This window comes from Sorex fumeus, unplaced genomic scaffold (assembly GCF_029834395.1).
Source record: "Sorex fumeus unplaced genomic scaffold, SorFum_2.1 ptg000122l, whole genome shotgun sequence".
NCBI lineage: Eukaryota > Metazoa > Chordata > Mammalia > Eulipotyphla > Soricidae > Sorex > Sorex fumeus.
This window is the reverse complement of record NW_026606179.1, coordinates 6751234-6760708: the sequence shown is the minus strand read 5'-3', so window position 1 is coordinate 6760708 and position 9475 is coordinate 6751234. Positions and strand designations below refer to the sequence as shown.

Sequence of the window (9475 nt, the reverse complement as noted above, 5' to 3'; positions counted from 1 at the left end):
GTATAGGATATCAGAAGACTGCTGAGAAATAGACTAATCTGGAAGGGGAGTAAGTCCCTCTGTGGTTGTGTATGGGGGTGGAAGGGTTTCCCTCAGGGCTGGTTTTTTCACTATTATGTTCCTAAGTCCAAAAATGATTCTCTTCCCTTTGCAACCTTAGTGAGACCTCAGGAGAGAAGCTTTTTTTGTTTGGTTTAGTTTTGGGAGCCACACCCAAAGGTGCTCAGGGCTTATTCCTGGTGTTAACGCATGAAAGCGGATTTTCCTGTGTTGGTGGGTTCTTGAGAATTATATGAAAGATTTGTATACAAAACTAGATTAAAAGTAAGAGTTCAAAGGTTAAGATAGAGTAACAAAGGTTAATATAGAATTTATGGTACAGATAAATTGGAAGGATCCAATCCCTCCCCAGATGTCCAGGCCTCTCCTTTACCCATGAACGATGTCACCAGTCCTGTCCCTGACACTGCCTGGTCCCATGAATGACTTCCCTGTCTGGTCCCACGCAGTCCACTCATTTCCTGTGAACGATGGACAGGTCCTGTCCCTGAGCTGCTCTCTCTTTGTATACTTTCCTCAGTCTCTGGCCATGGCCACATGTGTGATCCCTGTGCTCTAAGGTCTCTGGGCCTCCCAGATGCACCCCAGCAGGTACTGTCGTCCTGTCCCGGCCATGTGCACACGTGTGGGTGAGACTCCTGTGCTCCACACTTTGTGGAACTTGGGTCTGAGGAAAGAGTCCAGAGTGTGTGTGTGATAGGGAATTGGGGGTGAGGGGGGGAAAGGATGAGGACGGGGGTGGGGAGGAGAGTGCTCAGTAGACTCCATAAGGTGCTGAGATTGAACCCGAGTTGGTCACATGCAAAGTAAGCACCTGACCAGTTGCACTATCTCTCCAGTCCAGGAAAGAAAAATTTTTTGTCACTTCCTCCTGAGTCTCCGACTACTATTGTATTGTTAGCAATGTCCTCCTTAAAATCTGTTAGCACTTGTTTTAAGTAAAAAATATGGAACTGGAACGCTTCATGAATTTACATGTCATCCTTGCGCAGGGGCCATGCTAATCTTCTCTGTATTGTTCCAACTTTAGTATATGTGCTGCACAGTCACTTCCTCCCGAGATCCCAGCTCTGTCTGCTGTTGTCAAGGTTGGTCACTAACCCTTTTAAGGTCTGGCAGAATCAACATTCCAGAAAATGCCTTAGAAATGCAAATATCCCCATTTACCAAATCTGAGTGGGGAGGGGCCTCCTGAGTTTAACAGGCCCTCCAGGCAAGTTTAAATTTGAAAAACCATCATCCCCTTCATGAACCCCTTCTGACTTCACCTTTTCCCTCATGTACTCCACTAGTTACTGATTCCAGAACCTACTATCATTTATCTTGTCCCAAGAAACCCAAATACCGGTCAATCAAATTCCCTCACAGTTTGGCTGATTCTAAAGCTGCCAGAAGCTAATGGAGCAAACTTTATCCAAATAGGTTTATGCTCCAAATTCCTGTCTCCTCCTGTGTCCCCCTCCTTTCCCTCCATCTCTCCCAACTGTCTCCCTCTCCCACTCCTCCCAGCGGCAATCCCATTGTCACCCCTCTCCACAAACTCAAGGCTTGCCTATAAACAGCAGTTGTCTGTAATTTCTTGTCTCGTCTATCTGCAAAACGATCTTTCCTCTTTATTTATCTTTCCTCTCCACTTATAACACGATGGAAGCACGTCTGAAACTCACCCTCATCTACCTTGTGGGTCATCTCCCAAGTGCTGTCCCTATACTCAAAGACAAACCATGACAGCATGATAACATTTTCAAACAAAAGGGTTTAAAACATAGATTGACCTGGCAGCTCTGCTGTGTGTGATTCCCAGTGCCACAAGTGATTTCAGGCTGCAGCACAGAGAGGTATGAGGAAGGAACCCTGTTAATACTGATTTATTATAGTCCCTATATTAGTAAGTTATTTGTTATAATCTTTTTAAGATTATAGCAGTTAAGAAAACATCAGCCACATACTGTTGGTCCAAGTAAAGATTAAAAGTTTTTGAGCACTCTCAGAAATAAGAGAGCAACATGGTGCAGAGATACCTCCAAACTCCACACCAGGCTATCTGAACAGGAGCAACTCAGGGCGGGCTTGTGCATTTCCCTCCCTGCTCCAACAGAGCCCTGGCAAATTGAAAACCTATAGAACTCAGTTGCCACCATGCTCATGGCCACTCTACACAGGCTCCGACGAGCCTCACCCATGAGTGAAACTACTGTATAATCGTATTCTAAAGGTAAAGGTAAAGGCCCTCCCGTTGATCGTCGATTTGCTCGAGCGGGCCCAGTAACGTCTCCATTGGAGACTTTGTTGTTACTGTGTCTGGCATATCGAATACTCTCGGTAGCTTGCCGGGCTCTCCGAGAGGGGCGGAGGAATCGAACTCGGGTCGGCCATGTTGGCCGCGTGTAAGGCGAACGCCCTACCCGCTGTGCTATCACTCCAGCCCAATCGTATTCTAAACTTTAGAATTTCTGAAACTGCAACCTCTCATACTCTACACCATTGATGTACCAAGAGTAGCACACAACATCTGATAGGGTTTAAAGTAGAAGGCAACCAATCTCACGGAGGGGAATAAAAAGTTCAACACAAGGTTCAACCTTTAACAGCATGTTAGTAATCTCTTATACAAGGACTTAATGGTTCTTGGATGAGATGAGATATAACAATCTTCACACACTTTCCTCTAAGGAAGCTGTATTGGACCATTTTTAGCAGATTATTCATAACAAGCAATACAAAATCAATTGCTTTGGTTCTGCTTTGGGGGTCACAGTTTGGGATTTGGGTGGAAACATTCAAAACATGGTGGTGGGAAGGTGCAATGGTGGTGGGATTTGTGTTTGAATATTAAATGTAATGAATTATTGTGAACAACTTTATAAAATATTTTTAAAATTTTGCAAGCATCAGAACCTGAAAGGTAAAAGTGGTCGTCTGTGCTGACAGTGTAAGTCCCTAAAGATCCCGGAATTCCTAGCAACCATCTGTGCTGATAAGGGATGGGGGGAAGTGACCTCACCTTGTACTATGTAAAGAAACAATGTGATATATGGTTGTATCTGTATCTTATCTCCCACCCACCAACACACACACCCTTTTTTTTTTGGTTTTTGGACCACACCTGGAATTATTCAGGGATCACTTGTGGCAGAGCACAGGGACCATATGGGATGCCAGCAATCGAACCCAAGTTGGTCAAGTACAAGGCAAATGCCATACCCGCCATACCATTGCTCAGGCCCCTTTTGTCTCCCTTTATGTTGTAAGGCTGTAAATCATATCTTTTTTTAATTGAATCACCATGTGATACATAGTTACAAAGTTGTTCATGATTGGGTTTTACTCATACAATATTCCAACACCCATCCCTCCACCAGTGTACATATTTCCCACCACCAAAATCCCTATTTTTTTCCTCCCACCTAGTTTTTCTCCCACTACCCTCACCCCCATCCCAAAGCCTGCCTTCTATGACAATGACATACACTTTTCTTCTCTCTCTCTCTCTCTCTCTCTCTCTCTCTCTCTCTCTCTCTCTCTTCTCTCTCTTTCCTTCTGGGCATTATGGTTTTGTTTGCAATATAGGTACTAAAAGGTAAACCATATCTTGTTTTAAATATAAGCAAAAAATTGTAGTTAATCTTGCAAGATTTCAGTTGACACTTTGAATGTAGTTTCAGAGCATAAATAACCTCCATTTTTCAATAAACCATGTTTCTTTGCTATCCCTAGGCCCAGTGCAATGAAATGACATTATGTCCTACTCCCCTTCTAGATTGTGGCTATCACTGTGTCATGACAACTCAGACATAACAGCACAAAGGGGTATTTAACTCTGGGAAAGTATCTCAACTAGAAAGATGTGTGAGCATCCTGTCTAAGAAGTGTGATCCCTGTTGAGGTGTGTGAACAATCTTAGTGGAGCACCACAAATTTCACTACAAGCACTGAGTGTACCACAATTGAGTATGGCTCCAGCAAAGCATGTGTGCAAGCCACCAGGAAAAATGAAATCATGAAATTCGTTTATAAATGGATTGACATGGAGAATATCATGCTGAGTGAAACGAGTCAGCAGGAGAGGGGCAGACACAGAATAACTGCATTCATTTGTGGGATATATATATATATATATATATATATATATATATATATATATAAAGAACAAAAAAGAGTATGAAACTAATACCCAAGGACAGAAAAGGACAGTAGAAATACAGGCCAGGAGAATTGGTCCACAGTTGGAAGCTTGCTACCAGTGGTGGGAGGAGAGGGCATCTAGGATAGAGAAGGAACCACAATGACAATGATAGTTGGAAATGACCACTTTGAAGAACTGAGTGTTGAAAGTAGGTAAAGGGACTAACATGGTAACCTTTCAGTACTTGTATTGCAAACCATAATGTGCAAAAGGAGAGAGGGAGAGAGAGGGGGGGGAGTGTGAGAGAGAGACAGACAGACTGACAGACAGACAGACAGACAGACAGAAGAAAAGTGCCTGCCATAGAGGCACATGAGAGTTGTGGGGGGGGGGGCAGGAAGAAAACTGGGGACATTGATGGTGGAAAATGTATACTGGTGAAGGGACAGGTGTTGGAACATTGTATGACTAAACCCAATCATGAACAACTTTGCAACTGTGTATCTCACAGTGACTCAATTTAAAACAACAACAACACAAATGTACAAGCACCAATACCTGATGAGCCACCTCCAGAGAACACCAGAGCTGGGAAGGTGTGCAAACCCCTGTCACCACAAGGACAGGAAGGCAGAGGGAGGAATACAAGTGTAAAATAAGTTTAAAACAGAAAAAAGATATATGTACATTGACGGGCTGGAGCGATACCACACCGGTAAGGCGTTTGCCTTGCACACAGCCAACATGGCCGACTCGAGTTCGATTCCTCCTCCCCTCTCACAGAGCCCGGCAAGCTACCGAGAGTATCTCACCCGCACGGCAAAGCCTGGCAAGCTACCCATGACGTATTCGATATGCCAAACTCAGTAACAGCAAAGTCTCATGATGGAGACGTTACTGGGCCCGCTCGAGAAAATCGATGAACAACGGGAGGACAGTGACAGACAGTGACAGTACATTGACTTCTATATTCTCTAAAGTAGTAAAGATTTGGTTCTTACTTCAAAATCTCTTATTACTCTCAAGGAAACCTTGACCAAAAATTTTCCCTAAAATTTAGCTTTTCCTTTGAAAAAAAGAGGCAGCATATATAACCTTTTGTTTTGTTTGCTTAGGGGCTACTTCCAGTTCAAGGGATTGCACCTGGTTGTATTCTAGGGACCAGTCCTGCAGTGCTGAAAATCAAGCCTGGAGCTCCCGCAAGTAGTCATGCACTCAGCCTGGTAAGCTCCCTCTCCAGTCCCTAGCATGGCTTCTTTTGCTTAATTATTAAGAAAGGGTTAAATATTATCAGTTTAAAACATATTGCAGCAACACAATTGGGCATATTGATTAAAGATATTGACTCTTTGATCCATATATTTTTTAAACAGCCTTCCAATCTGAATGTTCTTACACTTCAGGTTCTTAGAACATGAGCAGGAACTGAAGTGAATGTTCAAAGGAAAATTATAAGACATCCTGAGCTCCAGGACAGATGATGAAAAAAACAAATGCTCTCTGTATTTCAAGGGAAGCCATTACCTGTTTCAAAGAGAATGACTGAGGGGCTGGAGAGACAATACAGTGGGTAAGGTGCTTGCCTTGCTCATGGCTGACCCGGGTTCAAGCTCTGAACCCCATATGGTCCCCCAAGCACTACCTGGAGTGATCTCTGAGCCGAGAGTCAGAAGTAAACCCTAAGTACCAACAAGATACCCCAAAACAAAATAAAACAAAGCAAAACAAAAAACAAAGAGAATGACTGAAAAGTTAAAGACTGATTTCCTCCAAATGAAACTATCTATCGCTCTTGTTTTCAAAAGCAAACAGCCACCATGAGTTTCTGCTCCATGTCATTCTGGTTTTAGTCCTACTACATCAAGTCTTGAAAGAACATTTCAAGACATTGTCCATTATTCTTTGCAGGCTAAGTTCTTTGAGATTAGCAGCAGCTTCCTTGTGAATTGATGCAACTGGCATTTTAGTGCTTATTTGTTGGCCACTATCATTTCATTGCACACCTGATAGGGACTGAGTTCCTAAGTTAACACTTTGGGGGTACCTATTTCATTCATCCAGTGTTTACCGAGCTCCTCAGTGAGAGGGGCACTTTTGTCTGCAAGCACAAAACATGGCATCTTGGGAGGGATGTTAACAACATGATGACTGAAAGATAAGACGACAGTGCAACATCTGAGGGACATCAAGGTCATATTAGAAGTTTTGACTGGAAGTGACAGAAGTCACACATTAAGCATGTGTGAGATTTTACAATGACAGTGATGTGAGGGAAGCAGGTAGGGGGCAGCTCAAAAGGCTGGAGCACATTATTTGCATGTGGGAGACCTGGGTTTGATCTTTAGCACCACATGGTTCCCAGTACCACCTGGAGCAACCCCCAAGCAAGAACTGTGAGATGTGACTAAGAATAAATAAATAAATAAACACTTGAAAAAAATAAAGTAATGCTTCCAACAACTACATGGAAGACACATTAGAAGGGGTAAGACTAGGGGGACAAGTTAGAAAGAAAAAAAAGACTACTGAATGTAATGATTGGGTGAAAAAAATGGCAGATCCTCAAAAAGACAGTGATATAGAAAGTAATATTTAAACAGATTAGTGATATAAACTAATACTAATAACTTAGGCATTCAAGTCTTCAGTCCTATTGTGAATCCCAGTTCTGCCCTGAACTGTGGGAAAATAATAAAATAGGACTATAATAAAAGTGACCTCACAGCTGTTTCAAGGGATAAAACAGACTGATACACATAAAAAACAAAGGCAGAGACCCAGCATCCAATGAAAGCACACCAATGAGCTACATCCTAAGCTTCATTAACAGATGAAGATATTGAGAGAGAGCAGCAAGGACTCAGGGTTCTGGCCAGACATTTCTACCAGAAAGCAGAGACAGGAGTTACAGGTTGAAAGAAAGCAGAGTAGGTGCAGGAGGTGCTTGTTTGTGGAGTATTAGGCATCCAGTATGGGTCCTTTGCTGTATGCAAGAATTCAATCCCATGGGGCAATAATACAGCTGGTCAGGCTTTTGCCCTCCACACGACTGACTCAGGTTCTTCCCCAGGCCTCCAGTATGGTCCTCTGAGCACTGTCAGGAGAAATTCCTGAGTGCAGAGCCAGGAGAAACCCTAGCATCATCCAGTGTGACCCAGAAATAAAAATATTCAAATTTTTTAGGGGATTAATACCCAAGAGTAGCTGAGATCAATACCAGGAGGATTACTCCATGGCTTGGAGGCCAGCCAGGCATTCTAGGGGAAAGGGCAGCTCAGATAGAGAAGGGAGCATCAAATAAAGGGTGTTTGGAGGATATTCCCAGGATGGGAGAAGCATGCTGAAAGTAGACTATGAACCGAACATGATTGCCACTCAATGCCTCTTTTGCAGACCACAACACCCAAAAGGAGAGAGAAAACAAAAGGGAATGCCCTGCCACAGAGGTAGGGTGGGATGGAGGGGATGGGGGTGGGAGGGATGCTGGGATCCATGGTGGTGGAAAATGGGCACTGGTGGAGGGATGGGTACTTGATCATTGTATAACTGAAACCCAAACACAAAAATTTGTAAGTCTACAACTGTACCTCATGGTGTTTCACTAATAAAAATTTAAAAATAAGAAATGAACAAGATCATAAGGACTACCCTGAAAATTATAAACTAGTAGTTATAACTATTATATTAAAATAATAAGTTAATTTTTTAGAAAAACACAAGTATGTCAAAACTGAATCAGGGAGAAATATAGAATCTGAATAAAATAATAAGAAATACTTGAATCTGTAATCAAATATCTCAAGCAAAATAATAAAAAAATAAAACATAACTTGATGACTTTTCTGGAAAATTCCACCAAACATTTAAAAATAAATACAAATTTGTTTTACTCTTTAAAAATTCATAAAGTGAATACTTCCAAATTTATTTTGCATAAACATTTTTACCCTGGTATCAAATCCAGATAAACATAGCGCACAAAAAGAAAAATATAACCAATACCCATTATGAATATGGAAGCAAAATTTCTCAGCAAAATATTAGCATGTAATTTCAATACTGTAAAAAAATTCAAATTTTTAAAAATTAAAAAAACAAGAATTCACCCCTTTATCACTTTTTACCTAGACCACTTATTTTCTTTTATCTAGATCAGGCTGGGGTTGGTGGTAGAGGTGGAATTCTATGACATTCATAATATCTCATTATGTGTTATTTAAGTATTTAATACTTCAGGGATGAAGTACAGCCACACTTGGATTTCTTGGGGCTTACTTCTGGCTCTATGCTCATGGGTCACTCCTGGTAGGGCTTAGGAGACCAAATACAGTGCCAGGTATTGAAACCAATCAGCTGTCTGCTAGACAAACATTTTACCACTTGGGCCCACCTCAACCATTTTGAGTGCTGTGTTAACTTCAAAGGGCAAGGGACAGCCTCCCTCCAAGCTGGCTTACGACTTGCAATATGAGCAGCAAAGTCCCAAGCTTGGTGCCTTGGCTGTGATTCAAACCTTCTTCACATGAAGCATCGATCTGGGCCCGTCTTGCTGTTCCTGTGGGATGCGGAGGCAAAAGGGAACACTGCAAATAGGCTGTCATGGATGCTTCATGCCAAGTGTGCCCCAAGTGATAAAGTCCTAGGTCTCTGATCTAAAAGTCTCATGTCTTGCACCAGTGTCCATGACAGGTAGAATACTAGCTTATGAGTTGAAATGAGAGAGTAATCCATGAAGAGGAGGGGAAAAGGTATTTATTCATATATAAACATCTTCCTAAAAAGAGCATCCTGGGTAACATCAACAAGGATGAGGGAAAATTTGGTGTGCAGGATCTTAAGAAAGAACCTAGGGGCAAGAGAGATACCACGGGGGTTAAGGTGCTTGCCTTGCTTGCCCCAGTACCATATACAATCCCATGAGCCCCATCAATGATCTCTGAGCACAGAGCCAGGAGAAAGCACAGTCCAATGTGACTCAAACCACCATCCTCAAAAAAAAAAAATCCTAGAGATGAGTCTTCCCTAGAACCTGAGTCGACTTAACATCCAAAACAGGTTAGGGGGGCTGGAGAGATAATATTGTGGATAGGGTGCTTGCCTTGTACACAGCCAACCCTGGATTTGGTTCACTATACCCTCAGGTCTCAGCAGGAGTAATTCCTAAGTGCAGAGCCAGGAGTAACCCCTGAACATAGTAAGGTGTGGTCCAAAAAGTCAAACCAAAACCAAACAAATAAACAAACAAACAAAAAACCCACGGTACAACAACAGAATTGGATGTTACTCAAA

The 9475-nt window shown here is 42.3% G+C and overlaps 1 non-coding gene across 1 annotated transcript; it reads right to left on the bottom strand.

The window, feature by feature from the left end:
- Positions 1–1001: 1001 nt before the first annotated feature.
- On the bottom strand, positions 1002–1110 carry LOC130044650 (U6 spliceosomal RNA). The gene has a single exon (XR_008795484.1). It is a non-coding gene; the product is annotated as a U6 spliceosomal RNA (small nuclear RNA).
- Between the last annotated feature and the right edge of the window lie 8365 nt (positions 1111–9475).